General features: G+C 38.4%; 1 long non-coding RNA gene across 1 annotated transcript; it reads right to left on the bottom strand.

Annotated features, from left to right (window-relative positions):
* Positions 1–9,295: 9,295 nt before the first annotated feature.
* On the bottom strand, positions 9,296–16,398 carry LOC134736306 (uncharacterized). Its single transcript, XR_010120237.1, has 3 exons — positions 16,345–16,398; positions 14,862–15,043; positions 9,296–9,473 (listed from the first exon to the last, which is right to left on the bottom strand). It is a non-coding gene; the product is annotated as an uncharacterized lncRNA (long non-coding RNA).
* Between the last annotated feature and the right edge of the window lie 431 nt (positions 16,399–16,829).

A 16,829-nucleotide genomic window follows, 5' to 3' on the forward strand; every position in this document is an offset into this window, starting at 1 on the left:
TACATATAAGGAAAACTGGCATCTTTTACATATTTATTTATTTTTATCCTGTTTTCCTCTAAAAACTATTAAGGCAACTTCCAAAATATATTCTACATAATGAGATTAATAAACAAGCAAAGTAACTAAATCAGTAAGAAAATCTAGCTTGGATTGGTAAGGGTTAAAAAATAAATACACAAAATATAACATGATATTTGGTCTAATATAGGCTTCCTGTGCCCCCCCTCCCGGCCTCCCCCAACCTACCCTGGAGAGGACAGGGATGCCCGGGTCCGAACCCATGGCTGGGCAGCTGCGGTTGCGCCTGGAACTGCAGGGCTCCCTCCCCACCAGCTCAGAAGCCGGCCCGGCAGGGCTCCTGCCTGTTCTCAGCTCCCGCTGGCTCCACAAAGCGCCCGGCCCTGCGGCGCGTCCCCTGCTGCAGCCGGCATCTTGGCAGCAGCCTCTCCAGATGGGCCGCTGCCGCCATCAACACCACCCAAACCGGTAACGTGGCTCAGCCAGTTCTGCGATCCCACCCAGGAACAGAAGGCAGCGAGAAAACCTTACTTTGATCCCCCTGTGATTCCATCTCCAACCTGACCAATCAGCACTCCCACTTCTTGGGCCCCTGCCGTATTATCCTTAAAAACTCTGATCTCCAAACGCTCAGGGAGACTGATTTGAGCGATAATAAAACCCCAGTCTCCTGCCCAGCTGGCTCTGCAAGAATTACTCTTTCTCTATTGCAATTCCCCTGTCTTGATGAATCAGCTCTGTCTAGGCAGGGGGCAAGGGGAACTTGTTGGGCGGTTGTGTGTGTGTGTGTATATATGTATGTATATGTGTATATATATATATGTGTATATATATGTGTGTGTATATATATATGCACTCACATACACAAATATGTTGTGTGCATATATATACACACATATATATGCACATATATATGTATATATATTCACTCACATACACAAATATATGTAATATTTGCAACTGGAAGTAGAGCAGGACCTCCTAATCCAGAGATCAGCTCCTATAGCGTCAGGAGTCAGCAGCTCCCTGCCAGGTGGAGCCTCCGTTGTGCTCATACTATTGAGGGGGCCCCCACCTGAACACCAGTCCCCACCCCTGATTCAGCCATTTCGCAGATATTTATTCAGATGTTCCAGGAACTATTCTAAGGGCATCAAGTGCTGTTCTTGTCACAGACAAAGAAAGTCCCAAAGGGAAGGTTTCTCTTCCGGCGGTGCCTGCCCCACCTCCAAGCCTGGAACCTTTCGAAATTTATCTTAGGACATTTCCGACAGGTGTTGCTCTTCCTCAGCTTTGTCCTGACATAATTTTATCTCCCAGGAGCCTTCATTTTCTTCCTTCATTGATCGTACATGTGCTGTAGCTAACAGGAATTCCTCAGAGCTCGTAGCCTTTGGATAGTGTGGTTTCACGGTTGTCAACACTGATATGTTTATCTATACTTTGAGCTTCGTGTGGTTTTCATTAGGATTTTGTGAAATGCACAGGATGATGTAGGCTAGAATGATAGGTTCGATTAGCTATGTTCCTTGATGATTTCACAGTAAGTTATATTTAAATAACAAAACTATTCAGATTTGTGCTTCTATGATAAGAGATTTCAGTATTTTTGAATCAAACCATTTTAAGGGTATTTTTTTGAATGAAACCCTTGTTTACTTAAAATGATTACATAACTCTCCCCTTGCATGCCACATTTTAGGCAAAATTAACAACATATTCCTAAAACCCAGCTTACTAAATTGCTTCTCTAGATAGCTTTTTTTTTTTTAACCCAGGAAGAATTTCTAATTGGAAGCTTTAATTGTAGTGAGCTATGTACTAGCCAAGGAAGGCAATAAGTTGAAAATATACTGTTTAATTTTGTTGTTTGTTTGGCTGGAGAACATTACAGTTTTATTTCGATTCATAAACCAGTGCTTCCCAACCAGGGCTGTTTTTGCCTCCAGGGAAGAAAATGTCTGGAGACATCTTGGATTGTCAAAACTGGGGGTTGCTACTGGCACTTAGTGAGTACAGGCTATGGATGTTGCTAAACATGCCATCGTGCACAGAACAGCCTATACCCTCTCTTCTCCTCTGCAAGAAGAATTAAAAATTATCTGACTCTAAAGGTTAATACTGCTAAGATTAAGAAACCCTGCCATCGACCAGTGGAAGTAAAAATTGTAAGGATTTACTATTTCAAATCTATACAGCTTTACCTCATGAGTTTTACTTTTTCTAATTCTCTTTAGGGAAGTTTCTCTCCCCTCTCATTTTCCAAACCAAGTTGTGATTTTTGGCATGAACTACTCCACCCCCACAGCCCAGCTGCTGTGCTTTAAGATGTTGTGAATATGGGCTCCATGCTTGTAGTGGCGAACTTCGAGGCCTGTCACATGTCCTGATACCCCAGACCACTCCTTCACATGACCTGTGCATACACCCTACATTATTCTGAAATGCCCTTCACATATGCCCTCTTCCAGAATATAAAATATCTTCCTTGCATAAATACTTCTTAGGAAAAGCTGGCCACACTCTGACTACTTAAACCCCTTGAAGTTTTGTTCTATGAAAAACATAAATGGTGGTTCAGTTGGCAGCATCCTCAGTAACACTGTTAATATTTTCTATCCTCTGATTTTCTCCATCTGTTTGAGAGAACACACTTTGGGTTATCTAGGGCCTATGCCAAAGGAGGCATTGTGGATAAGTGTGGCTCAGCGTTCCTCAACAAAAAATTACCTTTCAGTTCAGGGCAGAAGCTTATGATATTAAAACTCATGTGGTTCCCCAAGAATCTCCTCAATACACTTTCCTTGTGAGCCAGGGCTGAGGGTAACTGGCAAAGCAATCAGGTCTTGGTGCCACCGAAATCCCGTTTCATCCCCGAAATACAAGGCCCATCAGGACATGACACCTGTCTGTATTACTTCCTACTATATAATCCCCAGTAACTAGAACAAAGCAGTTAAGCAATATTCAACAGTCAGAAATATATTTATCATATGCTGCTAAAAATACCCTCCATTTTCTAGCTCTCTAATCAGTTAATATGTGCACATTTAAACTACATCACAGCACTGGATTTGTTCTATCTGTCTGTATGGACACAATTGTGCTGCTGACAATTTAGTGAAGAGTTTCATCTCTCTGTAGACAACCATAATGTAAGAATTAATGAGAATTTCCTAACATCATGGTGGCAACTGGCAGGTATTGCTCTGAAAATTTCTAGCTCTGAAACATTTTAGGCCAACATGTTTACAGTAATGTTTTAATTTAAAGAGCTTGGAAATGGGGTTTCCTGGAATGTATTGGAATAAACCATGTATTTTATTCTCAGTTTTGGGAGACATCTGCTTTCCTGACATTCCCCGGGCTACCACCATCCAAAAGCAGAAAAGCCATTTAGGGAACCAAGAGTTTTAGTCAAGCTATTTAACTGTCATCAGAAATAAAGAAGACAAATCACCTCTACAGCCTTCTGGGTTAATTTTTATAAGGTGGTTTGTCTTCATTCAATAGAAAAGAATAATCTTAACTTCAGGTCACTGGCAGGTCAATAAAAGCTCTAAAGCTAAATTTTCACCAAAATCTCAGTTGAGATAAGTAATATTTAAGGATTATTTGGAAGAATAAGCTCCATTGATTTCTGTAATAACCAGAGATTTAATACTGGATTAATCCAGACCATCATATAACTCCATACTCAAGCCATATTGTCTTGATTGCCCAAAAAATTGCTTTTAAGAAATTATCATATATTTATTATCCAAAACGTGTTTATTGTAGGGTTATCGTTGAAGACAATGTCCCCTTTATCGCTTGGTGACTCCAATTAAAGGCCCCAATAAGCATTACTCTCAGACTTGATTTCGACACCAAAACCTCTCACATAAAATACTGAAAGTATGAATGTTAGAATTATTTTTATTTCCGGGAAGCTGAGATACAAATATAGAACCAAAATTCAGTGTCGTAGATCTTTATCATATCTTGCATGGTCCTCTGAAATAGGAAGAAAACATTAAATTTTAACTTTTGACTTTAGGGTAAAAAATCACTTTTATACAAATCAAAAACAAACAAGAAAAGAACCCCATACAAATTACAAAGATAAAGGCTGACAAAATTGACCATAATAAAATAAAATTTCTGTGCAACAAGACACTAGGAATAAGTTTGTAAGAAAAGTTAGTGGGAACAAAAAGATATTTACAGCATTATTGAAGATATAAAGATTGATATCCAAAATAAAAACCTCTTATTAAAGAGGAAAGAAAAAGTAAACGAAAGTACAAACAGATTAAGAAGAGAAAACATGGCCGGGCGCAGTGGCTCACACCTGTAATCCCAGCACTCTGGGAGGCCGAGGCAGACAGATCACGAGGTCAGGAGTTTGAGACCGGTCTGGCCAACATGGTGAAACCCTGTCTCTACTAAAAATACAAAAATTAGCTGGGTGTGGTGGGGGGCAACTGTAGCCCCAGCTACTTGGGAGGCTGCGGCAGGAGAATCACTTGAACCCAGGAGGCAGAGGTTGCAGTGAGCCAAGATCATGCCACTGAACTCTAGCCTGGGCAACAGAGCAAGACTCCATTTCAAAAAACAGAAAAAAGAGAGAGAAAAAACATTAATGACTAATAAACGTATCTAAAGATTCTCAGACTCAGTAGTAGTCAAAAAAGTGTACATTATAGCAATGATGACAGTGCAATTCTCTTTATCTGAACTGGTAAACATAAAAAAGTCAGACAAAATCAAGCATTACTGAAGTGATGATAAAGGAGTTATCCTGTGATGCTGGTGGGAAGATACAGTGGCTGTGCGAGGTGATTCTACAATATGACTTACAGGCGAATACTCATGCACACCCTCTGCCCCAACAACCTGACAGCTCTTCCCCTGCCATCTTCCATGGTCCACACAAACATGCATGAGTGCGTCCTGGGCAGCTGCACCCTCACCTTTGTGCATCACAGCAGGGTCCACCTGCTCTGAGTCCTTATGACATGACGCTATTCTCGGTGTCCTGGTATGTTCCTGACACTGTACAATGGCTCCAATCAGCCCTTTTGCTGCCTGGAACAAAGGGAAACTTTGGTTATGTAGTGTGTACTTGCATAAAGACCGTTTTCAAAGAGCAAGAAGAATATAAAACAAATAAATTTGTGCCTGTATATAGACTCCCTAAAGCTGTCTCTGGCCTCCAGTTTAAAAACATCTAGAATCTAGCCAGGCCCTTGCCTTTCCTTGAAGCACACTTATCTGCCTAGAATTGGGTGTAAATAATTTGTTCTATTTCCCACCCCGTGATTCTTAAGAGCTGGCTCAAATGTACCCAAGCTCTGGTACACATTTGTCAATGCTGCCTCTTACAGGACAATAAAACTGAGTATTTTCTTTCAGACCCTCATACATTTTCATATTGAAAATGTGGAATATTCTGTATTTTCACAAGCAGTTCTTTCGGTCTCCTCTGTCTCTCTCTTATTGTTCTTGAAACCCCTATTCTCTCACTCTGTGATTTGTCTAAATACAATAAAGGTATGGGTACAATATTTTACTTTCCTCTTAATTCTACTATGAGAAAAAAGCATTAAGTTCAATGATAAAGAGCAGCTGGTAATTGACCTTAGGTGTAGGGAGAAAGACACTGGTAGGGATGAGGCAAACAAGAAAGTCTGTTTTCCATATAAAGGGTGAAACAATTTCTCAGCAATTGCTGAGGTCAAGGATAAGCCCTACAAGTTTGGGCAGGAAAGAGGACTCCTATTACTCTGAGAGAATGCAGAAATCCCTCCGTTTTGTTGTTGTTTGCTTTCTCTGAGCCCTTGTGATCTGGCCCCCAAGGATTCCTGTGGTGGCAGCAGTAGGTGGTGCATAAGAGAAACAAAACTCTGAGGCCAGGGCATCTTCCTCTCCAGCTGGTGCAGTTGTGATCCCAAGAGGGTGATGCAAACTTTTTTAAGTCTTTTCTCATTTTGCCACCTGTCATCTGGCTCCAAACATGGGTGCAGCTATGAGAAAGTGTAGCAGAGTAAAGTAATCAAAGACCCAGCATTCTGGCCAGAAAACAGAAAAGAGGAGCTCCAGGGAACCAGAAAATATTGGAGACATTGTGGAGAGGAAGGAGTATGAGAAAGTGACACCATAAAGATTTTAATGAACTGAGCACATCCCCAAGCTGCAGGTGTGTGGATCTGCTCCTAATTAGTTAACCAAAGATTTTGAGAACGAAGCTAGCAGATTATCATCCAAGTTCCACACTGACCGCCAGGATATATCTGAAGAAAACTGGAAAGACTTTGAACAATCAGTTGGAACCACAGCTCACAAAACAGAGATTGGAACTTGCAGCTTGAATATGACAAGGTCAATTGCTTCTAAAACAAAAATAGCATCAATCCGCCTAATATTTTATGAAGACCCAGAGCCTCAAAACTTAATGTCCATGACACAATCCAAAATTACAAAAAACCAGATAAACTGCACCCCACATGAGAAAAGACAATTAGTACTAAGTAGCTACCCATACTGAGAAGAAACAGAAATTTGAATTACATCACAAGGATTCTAAAGCAGCTTTTATAAAAATGTTCCAACAAGTGGTCGCAAACACTTTTCTTTTTTTCTTGAGACCGAGTCTCACTCTGTCGCCGAGGCTCAGTGCAGTGGTGCAATCTAGGCTCACTGCAACCTCGGCCTCCCAGGTTCAAATGATTCTCCTGCCTCAGCCTCCCAAGTAGCTGGAACTACAGGCACGTGCCACCATGTCCAGCTAATTTTTGTATTTTTAGTAGAGACGGGGTTTCACCATGTTGGTCAAGATCGTCTTGATCTCTTGACCTCATGATCTGCCCGCCTCGGCCTCCCAAAGTGCTGGGATTACAGACGTGAGCCACCATGCCCAGCCGCAAACGCTTTTATACCAATGGAAAACTAGAAGTATAAGAAAATAAATAGAAGATGTAAAAAGGAACAAAATGAACATATTAGGACCAAAAAATGCAATAACTGACATAAAAAATTCTAAGTAAGCTTTTTATTACAATAAAACTAAATGGGTAAGAATCTGTTATCATGAATATAAATCAACAGAAATGACCTAACCTGAACAATAGAGAGAAAGAAAGATGAAAAAGTCTTGGTTAGAGCCTTAGAGACCTGAGGAACAATAAGTAAAGTTCCAACATACATGGCATCTGAGTCTCAGAAGGAGAAAAGGAAAAGGAGTGCAGTGCTGAAAAAAATTTGAAAACCTAACAGGAAAAATTACCCAAATTTGGCAAAAGGTAAACATTAATTTAACCAAAAGAAGAAATCAACAAATATACAATTATGATTCGATAATTCAACACTCCTCTCTCTCTAACAATTAGTGAACATTTGAAATTAATTGATGGTAAGTTTGATTAATTCTGAGATTTTTTAGCAGTATTGTTTATCACATAGAATTAACAGATCATTTCTATATGGCAGACAAACATGCATTCTGAGCCATATGTAATAGTTCATCACACAAAATGTTGAGTTAATGCTAGTCAGAATGTCTCTCTTCTTCCAGTACAGGGATTACAAAATAATGGCAAGACCTAAGGTCATGTATGCAGTGATGCACTAAGTACCTTAAATAATAGGACATGAGATTGCAAGCACAATGCAGTCACTGTGAATGAGAAAATTCTGTAAGAGCTCAAGTTCATGTGCTGAGGAGGCTTCTGAGAAGCCTTGAAGGACATCTGGCCAATTCAGCTATTACTGGGTTAGACTATTAATTGTCTTATTGCCTTAACTCTCATCAAAAAAAGGCTGCTCTGCAGCCTTTTTTTTACTGTGGGAAAGTGATTAACAACACCCCAGTTAGAAAATTCTTCCTGATGTCTGTCCTGAATCTCTCCTGATCTAACAAGCAAGGTTATACAAGAACTTATCTACTCCATCACCAATTACAAAAAAAATTAAGTTGTCATAATCGTGGTATATGATTTAAGGATTTACGAAAATGCAACGATAGTCAAGCTATCAGAGGATGGAGGAACCTCAGTTTCACCATCTGTTTGTTCCTCTTTGTTCCCTTTAGGTTAGTCTGAGCCAAAAGACCCAACACTAATCACAATGCTTTGTCCGTTTCAGTAGGCGTAATTCCTTACAGCAACAAATAAAATAATTCCTAAGCATTTATTTCATAAAATAAATTTATTAGATATTTTGGCTTCACAAAAATAAGAGATAGAGTCTACTCAAAACAGTGCTTTGTGTCTCATTTTCATAAATTTCAAGTTAGAATGTAAAGTTTATCGTATCTCTTCCATTTGTTAGGCATAGTGTTAGTAACATTTATAAAATCATTTTCTTTCTCCTGTACTTATTTGACATAAAATATGTCATTCTCTGAGAATATAAGATGAAATCATTCCACAGAAGAATTACTTATATTCAGAGTTATTTATGTGTAATAGTACTCCATAAATTCCCTTTGAAGGCCTTATTCCATTCAATAAGAAGAATGTCTCGATGGTAGGCAAAATTGTATGTTAAGTTAAAAGCATGAAATTTGCATCAAGCTCTGCCATTGAATTATCACGTGAACCTGGAACAACATAACGCCTCCCTGCCTTAGTTTATCTATTTATATAATGGTAAGTATAATAAAAATATACTTCAAGGGCTTTTGCAAGCACTATATGAACCAATAGATCTAACACATTTAGAACAGTAACTTGATATTTTAGGCACCATGTAAGTTATTGTTATTATCTGCAATTGTATCTACCCAAAAGCTAGAATCCCTCTTCTTGGCCCCCACATACCTATGACATGTCTATAAATATCTTGTAAATATATTTGTTCATTTTATGCATGCATTTACTTGTATTCTGAATGCCTTTACATGTGCCAGGCATTGTCTAGGTGTTGAAGAAGCTAAGACTGACTTGAAGGAGATATTTACTTAAAAGAAATAGCTGTAATGGGTATAATTTGCAGACAGGGAGAACCCTGTGTCAAAGAGAGTAATTAGAAAACTTCATTTTGAATATAAAGAGAAAAACCTTTTCTGAGTTCATAAAAGAATTATTGATATCATCAACAATAAAGAGCATATGCTAATATTTATATTTCCTAACTATTCTACATACGTATATTTACATAGATTTCAGCTAACAACTGGGCCTTGGTTCTACTATGACATGTTGCTAAAAGCATTGATTATATAAGTCCGTGTTACATGCAGTGTTTGCATGAGATAAAACTTTAAGACAAAAAATCTGCTCCAAAAAGTGCCTTGGTCTTTGTAGCTTGTTCAAGACATTTATTTTGTATTCTGCAGACTGTGGAACATCTGTGTATTAATGCAGCTTTATGATATGTTGTAAATTGCCTTAACATAAAATAGGAAACTGCACATTCGAGTCCAGATTTTCTTTTCATCCCCTTGTGTTCGGCTTGGCGAAAGGCTGATCCTGCCAAAAAAGCAAGAAAACTTTGTTCAAAATTGAAGTTAATACTTTCTTGGAGAAATAACTACTAACTAAAGGCAAATACTTGATGAGACTATTTTAATGTATCTATTGTCCTCATTATGTAGGATATAATTTCTTACTTTAACATATTATGATTTTATTTCAAAGCCATTTTGACTGAATGACTTTCAAGGTTATTTTGCAAATCATAATAATTTATCAGGAAGCTAGTCAAAAATTTGAAATTAATTGATGGTAAGTTTGATTAATTCTGAGACTTTTAGCTGTATTATTTATCACACAGAAGAGAAGATCATTTCTATACAGCAAACAAAAATACGTTCTGAGCCATATGTAATACTCCATCCCACAAAATATTGAGTTAATTCCAGTCAGAATGTCTCTCTTCTTCAAGTACAGGGATAACAAAATAATGGTGAGACCCAAGATCATGTGCACAGTGATGCACTAAAATACCTTGAATAATAACAGACAGGGCCGGACGCGGTGGCTCACATCTGTAATCCCAACATTTTGAGAGGCCGAGGCGGGCAGATCACAAAGTCAGGGGATCGAGACCATCCTGGCCAACGTGGTAAAACCCTGTCTCTACTAAAAATACAAAAATTAGCTGGGCATGGTGGCATGTGCTTGTAATCCCAGCTACTTGGGAGTCTGAGGCAGGAGAATCGCTTGAACCCGGGAGGCGGAGGTTGCAATGAGCAGAGATCAAGCCACGTCCAGCCTGGGGACAGAGTGAGACTCCATCTAAAATATTACTACTACTACTACTACTAATAATAATAATAACACATGAGATTGCAGGCACAATGCAGTCTATGAATGAGAACATTATGTAAGAGCTCAAGTCCATGTGCTGAGGAAGTCTCTGAGAAGTCTTGAAGGACATCTGGTCAATTCAGCTGTTACTGGGTTAGACTATTAATTGTCTTGTTGCCTTAACTCTCATCAAAAAAAGGCTGCTCTGCAGGCTTTTTCACTTTGGGAAAGTGATTAACAACACCCCAGCTAGAAAATTCTTCCCAATGTCTGTCCTGAATCTCTCCTGATCTAACATGTGTATTCCTAGTTCAGCTTCCCTCAATGGAAACAAAGAAGAATTGCTTAAAAGGGAAATTATTCTATGGGTTTTGTTTCCACAACAAAACAGGAGATAATGTGCCCTATTTTGTAAAACAAATTATTTCATTGAAAACTCTCTTTGAAACCTCTACTCTGAGCTATGTTAAGTTGTTTAGTGACCTCAAGCACCAATACATGAACATTTCACTCATTCTCTACCAATAATAATAGCATTAATTCAAATGTCATTTTGTCTTTAAAAGCAAATATATGCTGAAATTAAACCCACTTCTTCGTAGATCTTCTGACTATAACATTCTGGCTAAGTTGATTCATTTATTCTCTGCCTCTTTCCTTCCCTCCCTCCCTTAGTTCCAGCTGTATTGCTGAGCCCTATAAAGGTGCTCTCCTGGGCTGCTGAGTTCTCCTGAGCTGCACCAAGGATGGGCCAGACTCAGGGCAGGTACTGCCGAATGACAGTGAGCACTGCTTTCTGGGGGCTCTCTGTTTAATTAGGTGAGGCTGACTTTAGTCACATTATCACACCAGGGAGCTGAGGCTCTCAGGCTGATGGAAAATAGCAGGAGTCCACAGGATGGTTATATAAAGAGGCAGGACTGAAGGGTGAGGGAAGGCTGCCCTGAGATTTGACTGTTGAGCCTTGCAAGACAGGACAAGGACAGGATCAGCACCAAGAGGTGGATGGAGGGGGGAGGGTGGGTAGAGAACTCTAAACCAAGGTCAACAGAGTAGTTTTTGTGAAGAGAGGAAGCAGGGAGTGAATGAACAACTGAAAGAGGGCCCACAAGACTGGGATGCCAAGCAAGGGAGAGGAACAATGCCTGGCCCCGCACTGGAGGGCACAGTGAACAAGATTCCACTGGCCAAGAGTCACTCGTGCAGTTGTCTCTGAGCTAGGAGATGTGTACTAATTCCTAACAGGCAAGAGTTTAGGCCAGCCTTGGCCATCAGAGAGGACGAAAGAAAAAATTTGTCTTATTTATGGAGCTAGCATAAGGGGAAGCTAGAGCTTTACTAAATGTGAAAATTTAAGTTGATGTATATTCTACATCCTGAACACCCAGTGACAAACTGATGTTCCAATATCTGTTTATACAATGTGTGTGTTATCATTACACTGGCAAATTGGATGATATGTTTGCCTTATTTCAAATCACTAAGTTTTGTATTATGGTGATATACTCATACTGCTTTCTTATCAACTCAGAAAATCCATTATACAAAATCCACTTTTTATGGCCGTCTAAATCCTTTATTCAATACCATCAGCCTGGGACATGTTAATATATTTCTGCTAGACATACCACCCAGACTTGAAATGCACAGGACACTAAGCATATAGTGGTACAGCGTGTTTTTCTTTAATAAAAAGACATTATTTTGGGAGGCAGTTTTACATTTACAAGAAAATTGAGCAGACAATACAGAGAGCTCCTTAAACATTCCCTAGCTCATCATGCCTATTATTAAGATATCTTGCATTCGTCTGGTATATTTTTTACAATTAATGAGCCAATATTGATACATTATTATTATTAACTAAAATTAACAGTTCCATTAAGGTGCACTGTTTGTGTTGTACATTCTATGGGTTTGGAAAATGGGTAATGTCATATATCCACCATGACATTTTACAGAATGGTTTCACTGCCCTAAAAATCCCCTGTGCTCCACCTATTCATCCCTCCTTCTCCCTGCAAATCCCTGGCAACAACTGTACTTTTCATTGTCTTCATCGTTCTGTCTTTTAAAGAATGTCGTATAGTTCGGCTTACATAGTATGTGGTTTTTTCAGATCGACTTCTTTCAGTTAGCGATGGGCATTTAAGGTTTTTTCTTTTTCCATGTCTTCTCATAGTTAAATAGCGTGTACCTTTTTATCACTTAATAACATTCTATTGTATGAGTGCACCAGAGTTTGTTTATCCATTCACTTACTGAAGTTGCTTCCACCTTTGGGCAATTATGAATAAAACTGTATAAACATCAATGTGCAGATTTTTGTGTTGACCTCAGTTTTCCATGCCTTTGGTTAAAGGCCAAAACACAATTACTGGATCTTATGGTGACAGTATACTTAGTTTTGTGAGAAATCACTTCCCTTCCAAAGTGGCTGTATGGGGCTGTATGGGAAATATTTGAATTAACATCCAAATCACACAATCTTTTTGTTACACTTTAAGCATTAAGAGATTCGTTGTCATAGTTACCTTGGGAGTTAATTGCTTCTGAGGAGTTGACAAGGGCTCTCAGTTATGTGGTACATATTAACACAGGTTATATTAATGAATAAACAATGCATGAACTATGAAATGTAAGACCAGGCAGAGTATATTATTAATAAATAAATAATGATTATGTACTATATATTTATCTTTTGACAGAGAGGTGCACAACAAAAACAAATGTTGATATTCTTGAAAATTTTGAAGTCTCAACAACTAAATATAAATTTTGTCTTTCCATGTAAGTGATAGACTAATGAATCTACAGATTTGCAAGTTTATAAGCTGAAGTGAATGAGTGCCTCCTTCTGAAAATTATTATCGGGCTTGTGACTTTATAAGCACTTGCGTTTCACCCTGGTTGGCCTAAGCTGGCAATTTCCTCTAAGTGGGCATATTAGGAATACCAAATGTCACGAACAGACTGCAAAGAGAGAGAGGAAGGGAACATTCAGCTTCTGACAGCTGAACACAAGAAAAGGGTCCAACCAAGTTTCCTGGGAAAGCTGAGAGCTGGAGGTTACAACCATCAGGTGACCAGTGCCCAACTTCTCTTGTTTATTTTAATTCTTCTGTTTTAATAGACAATATTTCATTTTGACATTTTAAGGAACATTTCTATGTCTCTGTTCTGGCCCCTGATGTTACCTTTGGAGACCAGGGGGAAGAGAGAGGGAGTAATTAATATATTTATAAGAACATATTTTTGAATAAGAAGAATATGCATGAGTTAATATTTATTAATATATTTTATTAATCAAAATATATTCACAAGAAATTATTTATATTTAAGAATATACTCAATAATATATATGTAAAATATGTTATTCAGGAGTGCATTCTTAATTCACATGTTCTTTGTATCACATGTGTCCACTGATCTCTGTGGAAGATTCATAAAAATGATATGTAATGTATCCAAATTGCTGAAAACCACAGACAATGAGAAAAATCTTGAAGGCAGCTAGAGGAAAAATTAAGCATTTACATCAAGGATTTATCAATGAGAAGAATATATTCATCAGAAGAATTGTATTAGTCCGTTCTCACGCTGCTACTAAAGGCATACCCGAGATTGGGTAATTTGTAAAAGGGAGGTTTAATTGACTCACAGTTCAGCATGGCTGGGGAGGCCTCAGGAAACTTAAAATCATGGCAGAAGGAGAAGCAAACACGTCCTTCACATGATGGCAGGAAGGAGAAGTGCTGAGCAAACGGTGGGAAAGCCTCTTATAAAACCATCAGTTCTCATGAGAACTCACTCACCATTATGAGAAGAGCAGCATGGAAGTAACCGCCCCCATGATTCAATTACCTCCCACTGGGTCCTTCCCACAAAACATGGGGATTATGGGAACTACAAGTTAAGATGAGATTTGGGTGGAGACACAGCCAAATCATATCAAGAATATATTTTAAAAATAAATCATTTTATTCAAGAATAAACTCATATAAATATGTTTATCTTTTGCACTATCAGTGTTTCCTTTTTTCTTTTAGCTTCCATCTGTCAAAGCAGAAAGCCAGGTCAGAGATAGACCAGACATCCCTTCACATTTGCTGTGACTATGACACAAGAAAATTAGTCAACCTTAAATAGTTAGCAGAAACAAATTTAACAAAATAGTCATCAGCAAATGGGCCACTCAGCAATGTGGCTTTGTCAGTGGACCTGGTCGAGAGAGCTAGGACCTGCTGCCACAGAAACTGCCTTGGTCAGGTGAAACAACCCCAAAGCAGAAAGTGTAGGTAGAAAATCAAGACTGAAGCAATTACACATGTTGTCATTGACCTTTCCATCTGCAGGGGATAATACAGTGAAACCCTGCCACATTTCCACAGGCTAACTCTCAGAGGAATAAAAAAAAAAAGTCATGTGCAGGTTGATTTGGGTTCATGAATACTTGTTCATCATTCAACTTTTGATGTTCAAAAGTGTATGTTATTATATTTGTGCACATGTGAAATGAAAGAGAAAGGAGCTTGGACACATGAAAACTAAGGAAAGAAAAACCTAATTTGTTTTACTAATAAAGAATAACAGAAAAAAGGGTAATACCAATTTCACTTGCTTCTATGTCTCTTTTCTAAGCCCTCAGGAAGTACAATTTACCACTTTGGGAAGTTGAGGAGGGCGCATCGCTTAAGACCAGGAGTTCAAGGCCAGCCTGGGCAACATGTTGATGTCTCTTCTAAAAGCACTACTAATGCAATAGAATGTATTCTCATTGAAAATTACATCTGCAGAGAATAAAACAGGAAAAAAACCTCTGTCTTTTCACACTCAATTGTTTATTTTCTGATCTGATTCATCTTGCCATTGTACATTGCATATAAGTTGTAATAAATTAAAATTTAACATATTGTGGTACATATTTACTGTGGAATAGTAGAATACTATGCAACTATAAAAAAGAATGAGATCATGTCCTTTTCAGGAACATGATGAAGCTGGAGGCCATTATCCTTAGCAAACTAACACAGGAACTGAAAACCAAATACCACCTGTTCTCACCTACAAGTGGGAGTTAAACGATGAGAACACATGGATACCTAGAGGGGAACGACACACACTGGGGCCTACCTGAGAGTGGAGGGTGGGAGGAGGGAGAGGGGTACAAAAAATAACTGTTGGGTACTAGGCTTAACACCTGAGTGAAGAAATAATCTGTACAACAAACCCCTATGACACGAGTTTACCTATGTAACAGACCTGCACATGTAACCCAAACTTAAAATAAAAGTTAAATATATAAATATATATATAGTGGCATTTTGGACAGACATTTACATATAGAGATGCATGATTACACAGATTAATAGATGTGTGTATTCACGGGTTATTATGAATGCAAATATGCATTTAAAAATAGGGTTACCAGCACTTTGGGAGGCCGAGGCGGGCAGTTCATGAGATCAGGAGATCGAGACGATCCTGGCTAACACGGTGAAACCCTGTATCTAAAAAAATACAAAAAAAAAAAAAAATAGCCAGGCATGGTGGCAGGCGCTTGTAGTCCCAGCTACTCAGGAGGCTGACGTAGGAGAATTGCTTGAACCTGGGAGGCGGAGGTTGCAGTGAGCTGAGATCTCACCACTGCACTCCAGCCTGGGTGACAGAGTGAGACTCCATCTCAAAAAAAAAAAAAAAAAAAAAAAAAGGATTTCTGGGCATTTTGGGTTGTCATTTTTTCTGTTTTGTTTTTATCTATTGACACTAGGAGGAAGGCTTACTTTTTTATAGTAGGTATATATTTCAAACCATAGTCTTAGGTCTTATGACATAGTTAAAGGAAATATAAGAGCTCAGAGATGTAAAATAGAGCTATTTATGATGGTTTTGAGAACCTGTAATGATACATCTATGTTAATTTTTTATATGTTAATTTAATTTAGGTTTTCTGCTTTTGGAACTGTGTACAGGTAAGATGCTCTAAGCTACCATATAGCAAAATTTAAATGAAAATTACCATTGCACTTATTTAGCTCCAAATAATTTAATATCTATTACTGGGTTGTTACTAGAAAGAAAAACAGCTCACTGCAATTGTTAATGAAGTAAAGCAGTCCCAATCAAATCTTGCATTGCTCTGACATGTGTTTTGCTAAAAGAGAGGGAGAGGCATTTTGTTGTATTTCCAGCTGGCTTCCTGGGGAAACAGAACACATTTGGAGAATGTGTTCCTCTTTGCTAATTGTGACACGTGTCCAGTGACCCCTGATGAAGAACTCTTAAAGTGATATGGAATGTGTTCAAATTGCTGAAAACCAGAGACAAAGAGAAGTCAACACAAAAACTGAAAATCTCTCATTTTTCTCAAAAGAGAAACATCTTGAGGAAGCTAGAGGAAAAAAGACATTATCAAACAAGAAACAAGGTTAAGAATGGGAGCTGACTTCATATCAGAAACCATGCAAGCAAGAAACAAAGTGACACTTTTGAAGTCATCAAAGAATTTTTAAAAACCTATCAACCCATAATTCTATAACCAATGAAACATTCTTCAAATATTTGTTAATTACTGTG

The sequence above is a fragment of the Symphalangus syndactylus genome, chromosome 3, assembly GCF_028878055.3.
Source record: "Symphalangus syndactylus isolate Jambi chromosome 3, NHGRI_mSymSyn1-v2.1_pri, whole genome shotgun sequence".
Lineage (NCBI taxonomy): Eukaryota > Metazoa > Chordata > Mammalia > Primates > Hylobatidae > Symphalangus > Symphalangus syndactylus.